The sequence below is a fragment of the Leptodactylus fuscus genome, chromosome 7, assembly GCF_031893055.1.
Source record: "Leptodactylus fuscus isolate aLepFus1 chromosome 7, aLepFus1.hap2, whole genome shotgun sequence".
Classification (NCBI taxonomy): domain Eukaryota; kingdom Metazoa; phylum Chordata; class Amphibia; order Anura; family Leptodactylidae; genus Leptodactylus; species Leptodactylus fuscus.
The window spans coordinates 155,373,457-155,388,133 of record NC_134271.1 but is presented as its reverse complement, the minus strand read 5'-3'; the positions used below and the strand labels follow the sequence as shown (position 1 = coordinate 155,388,133).

The 14,677-nt window shown below is 43.8% G+C and overlaps 1 protein-coding gene across 1 annotated transcript in view; it reads right to left on the bottom strand.

Moving 5' to 3' along the window:
• Nucleotides 1–14,677, bottom strand: part of LOC142214655 (NACHT, LRR and PYD domains-containing protein 12-like) — a gene marked incomplete at its 3' end in the record, with an annotated part of 792,298 nt that overhangs the window by 707,644 nt on the left and 69,977 nt on the right. The gene's annotated exons all lie outside the window — the stretch shown is intronic.

Below are 14,677 nucleotides of genomic sequence, written 5' to 3'. Positions count from 1 at the left end.
TAAGGGGGCGTTCACACTACCGTCAGTGTCTGGCAGCTAGTGTCCGCTGCTAATGTCCATTCAAAAGCTTGTGCAGACATTAGCATTGGACACTAGCTGTGTCCGTGACATTTTTCATTGATTTAAATGGTGATCGGGTGCTTTTTTTTACAGTCCGTGTCTGTCCTTAACTGTCCGTTCCCAAAGATGTCCGACTTTTCAAGCGGACAGCAAAATCCGACATGAAGGTAGAAAGCACCTGATGTCCATTTAAATCAATGCAAAATGTCACAGACACAGCTAGTGCCCGCTGCTAATGTCCGCACAAGACTTTGAACGGACATTATCAGCGGACACTAGCTGTCGGACACCGACGGTAGTGTGAACGCTCCCTAACAGTGCAGGTATTGTTCTAAAGTTTGATTTGTACGTTCCGTCTGGCCGTTAGTCTGGGGGTGATAAGCAGTTGACAGGTGAAGTTTAATATCTAACGATGTACAGAAACTCCGCCAGAATTTAGACATGAATTGTACCCCACGATCCGAGACCACTTCATGTGGTACACTATGAAGGCGGAAGATGTTATGGACTATTAAGACAGCAGTTTCTTTGGCCGAAGGCAAACCGGTACAAAGGATGAAACGAGCTGCTTTTGTAAGTCGGTCCACGACTACCAGTATCGATATCTTTCCTTTGGAATTAGGTAGATCCACTATAAAGTCCATTGAGATCGAACTCAAAGATCATACTGGAATGGATAATAGCTGCAGCAACCCCATCGGTGAGGAACGTGAAGCCTTATATCGGGTACAAGTATCACAAGAGAGAACATATTTTTCACATCTTCTAGACAGCCGGGCCACCAGAAGAAACGGGATAACAATTCATATGTCTTCTGTACTCTCTTGTGTCCTGCTAGTCTGGAATCATGTACAAACTGTAGGATCCTCAGACGTATTGCTTCTGGCATGTACAGACGGCGTCCATCAGTCCATACTTGGTTCTTAAGGAATAGGTGTACATCCCCTGACGAGTGTGCTAGAAATGGATCAGTTTCATAGGCCGCTTTTAAGTCCTCGAGCAAATCACCTTCATGGATAATACCTACCACCCTTGTCTCGGGCACAATGGGACTAGGTGGAATTGAAGGATTAGAATAATTAGAAAACATCCGTGACAAAGTATCTGCTTTTCCATTGTGGGATCCTGGTCGAAATGAAATTGAGAAGTTAAAATGGTTCAGGAACTGAGGAAGTTGAGCAGATGTTTGCTACATAAGTATGAAAGAAACTTGAGGGGACTTAAAGGGATTCTGTCATTGGGAAAACTCATTTTTATATAAGCACATATTTGCACAGCCTTTAGAAAGGCTACACCTACCTTTTGTTTGTAAATCCCTCTAGCCATTTTTGAATTTGTCCGCTTTTATTGATATGCTAATTAGCCTCCATTGTGCACCCAGAAGTGTCTGTCATTCTCTCCGAGCACTGCTTGTGTGAGCTGTGTACACAGGTGGAGGATACTACTGCTGATGACACATCAGCCTCCCTGCATTCACCTCCCCCTACACACAGTAGACAGTGCTCACTGAACTTCTGGGTGCATGCTGGAGGCTAATTAGCATATTAATAAAAGCGGAGAAATTCAAAAATAGCTGGGGGGGATTTACAAACAAAAGTTATGTGTGGAATAGCCTTTCTAAAAGCTATGCAAATATATGTATATTAAAGATGAGCGAACGCTGTTTGATCGAATAGGTATTTGATCGAAAATCATGGTGTTCGATGTATTCGTTCACAATCGAATACCAGGCCGCATACGCAGTAAAAATTTGTATCCCCTCCCACCTTCCCTGGCGTGTTTATTGCACCAATAACTGTGCAGGGGAGGTGGGACAGGAACTACGACAACGGAGGCAGTGAAAAAAATTGAAAAAACCCATTGGCTGCCGAAAACATGTGACCTCCCAATTATAAGAACGGCCGCCGCCCTATTCGCCATTATTGCGGTCAGACATAGGGAGAGAAAGACATCTGCTGAGGGCTAGATAGCGATTAGCTTCAGATAGGCAGGGAAGAACTAAAGAAGAAAACCAACAGCTCTTCTCAGAGCTATACACTGTAGGGACATCCGTCCAGCTGTCCCCAGACGGTGGAAAACAGGGACACACAACAGATACAACTTCATATATAGCGGAGAAACAGCTTTCATTTGTGGCTGTCCGCACACAGAATAGCCGGAATCCACAGCAGTGACTAGTTCATATAGAGCAGAAAAAAGCCTTGAACTTTGGGGGGGCCTGAAAAATAGCAGCAATCCACGGCAATTACAAGTTCCTAAAACCTAGGTGGGAGACCCAGAAATTCAGTCACGCTATATCAGCTCAATCCAATTTTTTGTTCAATCCAGTATTGTTTGCTCTCCATGATGTGAACTATGCCTTTGTCTCTTGAAAAGCAACCCAACATGAACTCCGCCATGTTTGCTAGTGTGTTACTTGGCATGACTTTGCTGCCCCCAACTGTAAGGGTCACTCTCCATTTCCTCCATTTTACACTCCCCTTCACACCATCCCCCTCATCTTCCTCCACCAGCCAACGGTGCGAAGATGACAGGAGTGTGCTCTGAATGTTTTCAGCCTAGCAGAGGCTATTTCTCACCTACAAAAATAGCCGCACTTTGACCAGTATATCAGGCACAATGGTGTAGGTTTCAAAGAACCTTTGCACCAACAAGTTGAAAACGTGGGCCATGTGTGGACCGTGTTTGAGTCTGGCAAGCTCCAGATCTGCTATCGGGTTCCTGCCATTATCACACAAGAAAAAAAATTCCTGACCTCAGGTGTAGCAAGGAAAAACACATTGCCATCTCAGCCAGGATGGCATCCCTGACCTCGGAGGCACTGTGCTGTCTGTCCCCCAAGGTGATGAGCTTCAGCACAGCCTGCTGACATCTCACAATGCCAGTGGTACAGCGTTTCCAGCTTGTAGCTGGGGTGGAGGTTGCAGCGCAGTAGGCTTTCAGATAACTCGTGGCATAAATTTTGGGCTGGGAGAGGAGATGGGCCACCCCAGTTTGCACCCCGGTCCCAGACTCCATTACATTCACCCTGCCTGTCATTAAAGATAAGCAGCATCCCTGACCACAGGCGCTTGTCGATGCATCGGTGGTCAAGTGTACCTTGCAGCAAAGCGTGGAGCTCTGGGCCCAACTGATGTTATGGGACACATGCAGGTGCAAGGCAGGGACAGCCCACCAAGAGAAGTAGTAACGGCTAGGCCCAGCATAGGGAGGTGCCCCAGCTGCCATCTGGTGACGGAAGGCCTGAGTATCCAGAAGCATAAACGCCAACATCACCAGGGCCAGCAGTTTTTCGATGAGGCCGTTAAAAGTTTGGGCATGTGGGTGGCTTGCGCTGTACTTCTGCCTGCAATGAAATGCCTGGGAGATGGGGAGTGGCTGGGAAGAGGTGCATGATGGTGCAGGCCAAAAGGGCGGATGAGGGTGAACTCCCCAATTTATCAGAGACAGATGTGTAGGTGTTTCCTTGCATCATATCCTTGCACCATACTTGGCTGGATTGGACTTTCATTTTGTGCCAAAAAGTGGTCAAGACAGCGATCCCTCAGCTAATCTCGTTACACCGTCCATTGCCAACTGCAGCACTGAAGTTACCATCTCTGGAAGTGGTCCAAAATCTTTCTCTGCATTTAGCCAGGCTCGATGCTATGGTAGCTGGCTACAGTTGGTTGCTCCAGGGTTCTCTTACTGCTACTTGCCAAGGGGACTCAAATGTGTTTTTCAGCACTGAGGACACCACCTCTGAGATCCCAAAGGAAGTTGACAAGAGATGTGTAGTACAGAAAAAAAGATGAGAAAATAAGTGTAGGCTGTAGAGCACACAGGAGTCAGAGAGGACAGAGTTGCGGTTGGCCAGGTAATCCCACAACTTCTGCCTATAATTGTCCCTCCTGGTTGACTTACTAGGCCCCTCAGTGGTGGTAATTTGGCCATGAGGGGCCATTAACGTGTCCCAGACCTAGGAATAAGTCTTGCAACAGGGTAGTTTTGCATGCCTTTGCCTCTAGCCACCATTTTTGCTGCTTAGCTTCCACATCTACACTGCTTTCTCCCCTAGACATCACCCCAGTCTATGCCTCTGCTTCTAGCCACCTTTTTTGTTGATTAGCTTGCCTCGACATCTAAACTGCTTTACCCGCTAGACATCATCCTGTCCATGTCGGGTCGGTGGCCTCATCGTCCACCAACTCCTCTTCCAATTGCTCACTGTCCCCTTACTGCGAACCGCACATAACCACAGCTCGGGCCTGGTCTGCATTGTACCCTGCACCCTGCTTAACGCAGCTGCCATATCCGGAATTGTGATGAGCGCATGCTAATCTTTTGTGTCCAGTGGAAAGGATGGGATAGGATTTCACATAAGTCTGCCACCCATGGAAAGTCATGGTACAGAAACTGAGTGAGCTGACTTTGATGAACCCTTGGGTTTTGGAGATGGAACTCCATCAAAGGTCTCTGCAGCTCACACACCCTGCTAAACATATGGTATCTAGGGTTTCAGCGTGTGGGGATGTCGCACAAAAGTCGGTGTTCGGGCAGATGGAGGCGTTGCTGGAGTGTTTTGAGGCTAGCAGCGGCTCCTGTACACTTGCAAAAGTGGGCACACAAGCACCGCACTTTCACCAGTAGCTCGTGTACATTTGGGTATGTTTTAAAAAAATGTTGCATAACTAAGTTAGACGTGGGCCAGGCATGGAACGTGTTGGAGGCTGGCAAGCTCCAGAGCCGCTACCAGGTTCCTGCTGTTATCACACATGACAAACATGCCTGACCCCAGATGCAGCAGGGAGAAACACATTGCCATCTCAGCCAGGATATCATCCCTGACCTCGGAGGCAGTGTGCTGTCTGTCCCCCAAGCTGATGAGCTTCAGCATGGCTTGCTGACGTCTCCCCACGCCAGTAGCTGGGGTCGATTCAAGGGCAGAGGAGGAGGGTGGTGTTTCAGCACTCCTGCCAGGAATATTGGGCGGGGAGACAAAGCAGGCCGCCAAAGAATTTTGTGTCTTGCTTGAAGAAGAGACCATCTTAGTCTGGCTGCTGGTTGCTTGTGCTCCAGCATTTGGAGTTGGGTCTGTCAGCCTTGTGATGAACTCCTCATTCTGGATCCCATTACTTTCAACAGTCTCTAAAGTCTTTTGACACTTTGAATTTTGTTCAGTTCCAAAGGACTCTGTTTAGATTTGGCTCAGTCGCAGCTCCAGGACAGGCCTTGGAAGGCAAGGTTTCCTTTAGTGGCTCCATCTCAGCAGGATGATAACGATGAAGCTTTGTTAAATTTGGGTTTGTGTCCATCCATTAGGGGAGTAAAGAAGGTTTCCAGGTATTTTCCCACTTTGACATGCTTCCCCTGATATCCCAGTTGCATCGCAGAGGTGTTGGCATCATTTGCTGAGGTGTTATAGTGGACTTGGTGGCTCTCCTAAGTCGAATGGTGGGATCCCCTGTAGCGAAGCATTTTCTCCCATAGACTATAATGGGGTTCGATATTCGATCGAATAGTCAAATATTGAGCGGCTATTCAAAACGAATAACGAACATCGAATATTTTACTGTTCGCTCATCTCTATATATTACCTGTCCTGCAGTGCTGACTATGTACATGTATCCCCTATAGCCCATCACCAGCCCCTGGTAAGATTGTACAGATTCATCCTCAGCAGATCTAGTCACTGATTAATCTGAGGTCAGGAGAAAATCCTCACAATACAAAGTCACTAATACTGCGCTGTCTGTTTTATGTTCTAGTCTGCAGAACAATGGATTGTCTGAAGAGGAGAAGAAAGAAATAAGAAAGCTGGAAATACACAAACCAAATATGAAGATATATTGCTAAATAAAGCAGAAGCCGGGTGTGTATGTGCGGAGGAGATAACAGGACATTATGGTGAATACTTCTTCACAGCTCCAGTATTAGGAGCGTCTCCTGGTGCATTATGGGTAATATCACTCCTCTACACATTACACAGTGTAAGCTCCACCCACATGTCACATTGTATTATAATAAGTCCTTCCCCCTGATGTGACACATGATGGGTATACCGGTGATGTGACTGGGGTCATGGTTTGGTGATGGATATCCTGACATCATGGGCACAGACCTAGGAGCCAGTGCTGTCTATAGGGGATAAAACCTCCATATTACACAACCCCTGGACTGTATAACTGTATGATACACTCAGATCCTGTATATTACATAGAGGAGGACACTGATGTCCCTACAGCAGACGGCCATGACGTCACAGACTACAGTATGGCCGCCCCTAGATCCTCCAGCCCCATCTGTGTAATAAGCTCCATGTGTTTTATCCTGTAACCTCCTCCCATAGACCAAGACACAAAGTGTGTGACAACGAGGAGATCATCTGTGTGATGTCACCAGCCCCAAGACAGACTTGTTGTGTGATCCGTCTGACACGGACTTGTCTTGTATGAGGTCTTCTCCTATCCCATGTTATTACATATCAGCCATAAGAGGTTACATGTAGTATAATAGTGCCATGTGTGTGGAGGAAATAAACTGCTATTCCCATTGTCATTGTGTCTGTGTCCTGTAACGTGTTGTATCGTCCTATCACACTAATGTACAGGTAAGTAGTCACACACTATGTGCGTCCTGTGTCTGACCTTGTCTCAGAAGCCGAGAGTCTCCTCTGGAGATAAAAGAGTCTATTTTCTATGTCTTTCTCTGTATCGTGTCAGACCAGCCGGCCCTATTATACTATTTACGGGTCCAGACAAGACGTTTGTATGTTCTCCCCATGTTCGATGAGTTTCCTCCGGGTTCTCCAATTCATCCCACACCCCAGAGACATCCCGAATGTAGATTGTGAGTCCTCTATGGGACAGTGACTGACAATGTCTGTACAGCGCTGTGGAATATGATGGCGCTATATAAGAGAAATAAACCTCCATATAACATATAGTATCCTGCATGGGGGGCTCTATATACAGGACCTTCCATGTCCTATAAGATGGGGGCGTTATATCCTGTTACACAGATGACCCTGCACTGAATTCAGGAGCCTTTCAGCTTTGTCGCTATCTGCCATGGTTCCAGAGATATCGTTGCGTTAGTTTTGGCGAACTATATGTCAGCGCTGTCAGAGGGGCCAGACGCCATTTTGTGTATAATGACGGTAAACTGGAGAATGGCTTTAATAATGACAAATACATAAGGATAATGAAATGTTATCTGACACGCACATAATGCCAATGACACTTCTGGAGCTCCGGCCTGAATCTTTCCACCATATTGGTCTCGGTGAAGGCTCACTAACATCTGTCTGTCAGGATGACTGTAATGGCGGTGTCTGTATCAGTATGTGAGGTAAAGTCTATGGGCTGTAGAGAGCAGTCACTACCGGGCCCTGATCAGTGAGGGGCCCAACGGCCTCTGTATAGTATAAGTAGACACCGGCATTATAGAGAGAGAAGGAGTCGGCCTGTTATAGACTCTGCAGCGGGGCCAAAAGCTTTATCTCAGGCCTCTGTGTATGGGGAGATCTATCAGAATCATCCAAGAGCAAAACTGTCTTATCTGTACATAGCAACCAATCAGAGTACATAGCAACCAATCAGAGTACATAGCAACCAATCAGAGTACATAGCAACCAATCAGAGTACATAGCAACCAATCAGAGTACATAGCAACCAATCAGAGTACATAGCAACCAATCAGAGTACATAGCAACCAATCAGAGTACATAGCAACCAATCAGAGTACATAGCAACCAATCAGAGTACATAGCAACCAATCAGAGTACATAGCAACCAATCAGAGTACATAGCAACCAATCAGAGTACATAGCAACCAATCAGAGTACATAGCAACCAATCAGAATACATAGCAACCAATCAGAGTACATAGCAACCAATCAGAGTACATAGCAACCAATCAGAGTACATAGCAACCAATCAGAGTACATAGCAACCGATCAGAGTACATAGCAACCGATCAGAGTACATAGCAACCGATCAGAGTACATAGCAACCGATCAGAGTACATAGCAACCAATCAGAGTACATAGCAACCAATCCTAGTACATAGCAACCGATCCTAATACATAGCAACCGATCAAAAAACATAGCAACCAGTCACAATACAAAGAAACCAATCAGAGTACATAGCAACCAATCACAGTGCATAGTAACCAACCACACTGTGACTGGTTACTATGTACTGTGACTGGTTACTATGTACTGTGACTGGTTACTATGGGATGTGACTGGTTACTATGTGATGTGACTGGTTACTATGTACTGTGACTGGTTACTATGTACTGTGACTGGTTACTATGGGATGTGACTGGTTACTATGTGATGTGACTGGTTACTATGTACTGTGACTGGTTACTATGTACTGTGACTGGTTACTATGTACTGTGACTGGTTACTATGGGATGTGACTGGTTACTATGTACTGTGACTGGTTACTATGGGATGTGACTGGTTACTATGTGATGTGACTGGTTACTATGTGATGTGACTGGTTACTATGTGATGTGACTGGTTACTATGTACTGTGACTGGTTACTATGTGATGTGACTGGTTACTATGTGATGTGACTGGTTACTATGTGATGTGACTGGTTACTATGTACTGTGACTGGTTACTATGTGATGTGACTGGTTACTATGTGATGTGACTGGTTACTATGTGATGTGACTGGTTACTATGTGATGTGACTGGTTACTATGTACTGTGACTGGTTACTATGTGATGTGACTGGTTACTATGTGATGTGACTGGTTACTATGTGATGTGACTGGTTACTATGTGATGTGACTGGTTACTATGTGATGTGACTGGTTACTATGTGATGTGACTGGTTACTATGGGATGTGACTGGTTACTATGGGATGTGACTGGTTACTATGTACTGTGACTGGTTACTATGGGATGTGACTGGTTACTATGTGATGTGACTGGTTACTATGTACTGTGACTGGTTACTATGTGATGTGACTGGTTACTATGTGATGTGACTGGTTACTATGTGATGTGACTGGTTACTATGTACTGTGACTGGTTACTATGTACTGTGACTGGTTACTATGTACTGTGACTGGTTACTATGTACTGTGACTGGTTACTATGTACTGTGACTGGTTACTATGTGATGTGACTGGTTACTATGTGATGTGACTGGTTACTATGTGATGTGACTGGTTACTATGTGATGTGACTGGTTACTATGTACTGTGACTGGTTACTATGTGATGTGACTGGTTACTATGTGATGTGACTGGTTACTATGTGATGTGACTGGTTACTATGGGATGTGACTGGTTACTATGTGATGTGACTGGTTACTATGTACTGTGACTGGTTACTATGTGATGTGACTGGTTACTATGTGATGTGACTGGTTACTATGTACTGTGACTGGTTACTATGTGATGTGACTGGTTACTATGTGATGTGACTGGTTACTATGTGATGTGACTGGTTACTATGTGATGTGACTGGTTACTATGGGATGTGACTGGTTACTATGTACTGTGACTGGTTACTATGTGATGTGACTGGTTACTATGTGATGTGACTGGTTACTATGTGATGTGACTGGTTACTATGTGATGTGACTGGTTACTATGGGATGTGACTGGTTACTATGTGATGTGACTGGTTACTATGTGATGTGACTGGTTACTATGTACTGTGACTGGTTACTATGTGATGTGACTGGTTACTATGTACTGTGACTGGTTACTATGTACTGTGACTGGTTACTATGTGATGTGACTGGTTACTATGTGATGTGACTGGTTACTATGTGATGTGACTGGTTACTATGTACTGTGACTGGTTACTATGTGATGTGACTGGTTACTATGTGATGTGACTGGTTACTATGTGATGTGACTGGTTACTATGTGATGTGACTGGTTACTATGTGATGTGACTGGTTACTATGTACTGTGACTGGTTACTATGTGATGTGACTGGTTACTATGTACTGTGACTGGTTACTATGTGATGTGACTGGTTACTATGGGATGTGACTGGTTACTATGTGATGTGACTGGTTACTATGTACTGTGACTGGTTACTATGTACTGTGACTGGTTACTATGTGATGTGACTGGTTACTATGTGATGTGACTGGTTACTATGTACTGTGACTGGTTACTATGTGATGTGACTGGTTACTATGTACTGTGACTGGTTACTATGTGATGTGACTGGTTACTATGTGATGTGACTGGTTACTATGTGATGTGACTGGTTACTATGTGATGTGACTGGTTACTATGTGATGTGACTGGTTACTATGTGATGTGACTGGTTACTATGTGATGTGACTGGTTACTATGTGATGTGACTGGTTACTATGTGATGTGACTGGTTACTATGGGATGTGACTGGTTACTATGTGATGTGACTGGTTACTATGTACTGTGACTGGTTACTATGTGATGTGACTGGTTACTATGTGATGTGACTGGTTACTATGGGATGTGACTGGTTACTATGTGATGTGACTGGTTACTATGTACTGTGACTGGTTACTATGTGATGTGACTGGTTACTATGTGATGTGACTGGTTACTATGTGATGTGACTGGTTACTATGTACTGTGACTGGTTACTATGTGATGTGACTGGTTACTATGTACTGTGACTGGTTACTATGTACTGTGACTGGTTACTATGTACTGTGACTGGTTACTATGTGATGTGACTGGTTACTATGTGATGTGACTGGTTACTATGTGATGTGACTGGTTACTATGTGATGTGACTGGTTACTATGGGATGTGACTGGTTACTATGTGATGTGACTGGTTACTATGTGATGTGACTGGTTACTATGTGATGTGACTGGTTACTATGTGATGTGACTGGTTACTATGTGATGTGACTGGTTACTATGTACTGTGACTGGTTACTATGTGATGTGACTGGTTACTATGTGATGTGACTGGTTACTATGTGATGTGACTGGTTACTATGTACTGTGACTGGTTACTATGTGATGTGACTGGTTACTATGTGATGTGACTGGTTACTATGTGATGTGACTGGTTACTATGTGATGTGACTGGTTACTATGTACTGTGACTGGTTACTATGTGATGTGACTGGTTACTATGTGATGTGACTGGTTACTATGTGATGTGACTGGTTACTATGTGATGTGACTGGTTACTATGTGATGTGACTGGTTACTATGTACTGTGACTGGTTACTATGTGATGTGACTGGTTACTATGTGATGTGACTGGTTACTATGTGATGTGACTGGTTGCTATGTACTGTGACTGGTTACTATGTGATGTGACTGGTTACTATGTGATGTGACTGGTTACTATGTGATGTGACTGGTTACTATGTGATGTGACTGGTTACTATGTACTGTGACTGGTTACTATGTACTGTGACTGGTTACTATGTGATGTGACTGGTTACTATGTGATGTGACTGGTTACTATGTACTGTGACTGGTTACTATGTGATGTGACTGGTTACTATGTGATGTGACTGGTTACTATGTGATGTGACTGGTTACTATGTGATGTGACTGGTTACTATGTGATGTGACTGGTTACTATGTGATGTGACTGGTTACTATGTGATGTGACTGGTTACTATGTGATGTGACTGGTTACTATGTGATGTGACTGGTTACTATGTACTGTGACTGGTTACTATGTGATGTGACTGGTTACTATGTGATGTGACTGGTTACTATGTGATGTGACTGGTTACTATGTACTGTGACTGGTTACTATGTACTGTGACTGGTTACTATGTGATGTGACTGGTTACTATGTGATGTGACTGGTTACTATGTGATGTGACTGGTTGCTATGTACTGTGACTGGTTACTATGTGATGTGACTGGTTACTATGGGATGTGACTGGTTACTATGTGATGTGACTGGTTACTATGTACTGTGACTGGTTACTATGTGATGTGACTGGTTACTATGTGATGTGACTGGTTACTATGTACTGTGACTGGTTACTATGGGATGTGACTGGTTACTATGTGATGTGACTGGTTACTATGTACTGTGACTGGTTACTATGTGATGTGACTGGTTACTATGTGATGTGACTGGTTACTATGTGATGTGACTGGTTACTATGTGATGTGACTGGTTACTATGTGATGTGACTGGTTACTATGTGATGTGACTGGTTACTATGTGATGTGACTGGTTACTATGTGATGTGACTGGTTACTATGTGATGTGACTGGTTACTATGTACTGTGACTGGTTACTATGTGATGTGACTGGTTACTATGTGATGTGACTGGTTACTATGTGATGTGACTGGTTACTATGTACTGTGACTGGTTACTATGTGATGTGACTGGTTACTATGTGATGTGACTGGTTACTATGTACTGTGACTGGTTACTATGTGATGTGACTGGTTACTATGTGATGTGACTGGTTACTATGTACTGTGACTGGTTACTATGTGATGTGACTGGTTACTATGTACTGTGACTGGTTACTATGTGATGTGACTGGTTACTATGTGATGTGACTGGTTACTATGTGATGTGACTGGTTACTATGTACTGTGACTGGTTACTATGTGATGTGACTGGTTACTATGTGATGTGACTGGTTACTATGTGATGTGACTGGTTACTATGTGATGTGACTGGTTACTATGGGATGTGACTGGTTACTATGTGATGTGACTGGTTACTATGTACTGTGACTGGTTACTATGTGATGTGACTGGTTACTATGTGATGTGACTGGTTACTATGGGATGTGACTGGTTACTATGTGATGTGACTGGTTACTATGTACTGTGACTGGTTACTATGTGATGTGACTGGTTACTATGGGATGTGACTGGTTACTATGTGATGTGACTGGTTACTATGTACTGTGACTGGTTACTATGTGATGTGACTGGTTACTATGTGATGTGACTGGTTACTATGTGATGTGACTGGTTACTATGGGATGTGACTGGTTACTATGTGATGTGACTGGTTACTATGTGATGTGACTGGTTACTATGGGATGTGACTGGTTACTATGTGATGTGACTGGTTACTATGTGATGTGACTGGTTACTATGTGATGTGACTGGTTACTATGTGATGTGACTGGTTACTATGTGATGTGACTGGTTACTATGGGATGTGACTGGTTACTATGTGATGTGACTGGTTACTATGTACTGTGACTGGTTACTATGTGATGTGACTGGTTACTATGTACTGTGACTGGTTACTATGTACTGTGACTGGTTACTATGTGATGTGACTGGTTACTATGGGATGTGACTGGTTACTATGTGATGTGACTGGTTACTATGTGATGTGACTGGTTACTATGTACTGTGACTGGTTACTATGTACTGTGACTGGTTGCTATGTACTGTGACTGGTTACTATGTACTGTGACTGGTTACTATGTACTGTGACTGGTTACTATGTACTGTGACTGGTTACTATGTGATGTGACTGGTTACTATGTACTGTGACTGGTTACTATGTGATGTGACTGGTTACTATGTGATGTGACTGGTTACTATGTGATGTGACTGGTTACTATGTACTGTGACTGGTTACTATGTGATGTGACTGGTTACTATGTGATGTGACTGGTTACTATGGGATGTGACTGGTTACTATGTGATGTGACTGGTTACTATGTGATGTGACTGGTTACTATGTGATGTGACTGGTTACTATGTGATGTGACTGGTTACTATGTGATGTGACTGGTTACTATGGGATGTGACTGGTTACTATGTACTGTGACTGGTTACTATGTGATGTGACTGGTTACTATGTACTGTGACTGGTTACTATGGGATGTGACTGGTTACTATGTACTGTGACTGGTTACTATGTGATGTGACTGGTTACTATGTGATGTGACTGGTTACTATGTGATGTGACTGGTTACTATGTGATGTGACTGGTTACTATGTACTGTGACTGGTTACTATGTGATGTGACTGGTTACTATGTGATGTGACTGGTTACTATGTGATGTGACTGGTTACTATGTACTGTGACTGGTTACTATGTGATGTGACTGGTTACTATGTGATGTGACTGGTTACTATGTGATGTGACTGGTTACTATGTGATGTGACTGGTTACTATGTGATGTGACTGGTTACTATGTGATGTGACTGGTTACTATGTGATGTGACTGGTTACTATGGGATGTGAATTACTATGTACTGTGACTGGTTACTATGTGATGTGACTGGTTACTATGTACTGTGACTGGTTACTATGTGATGTGACTGGTTACTATGTGATGTGACTGGTTACTATGTGATGTGACTGGTTACTATGTACTGTGACTGGTTACTATGTGATGTGACTGGTTACTATGTGATGTGACTGGTTACTATGGGATGTGACTGGTTACTATGTGATGTGACTGGTTACTATGTGATGTGACTGGTTACTATGTGATGTGACTGGTTACTATGGGATGTGACTGGTTACTATGTACTGTGACTGGTTACTATGGGATGTGACTGGTTACTATGTACTGTGACTGGTTACTATGTGATGTGACTGGTTACTATGTGATGTGACTGGTTACTATGTGACTGGTTACTATGGGATGTGACTGGTTACTATGTGATGTGACTGGTTACTATGTGATGA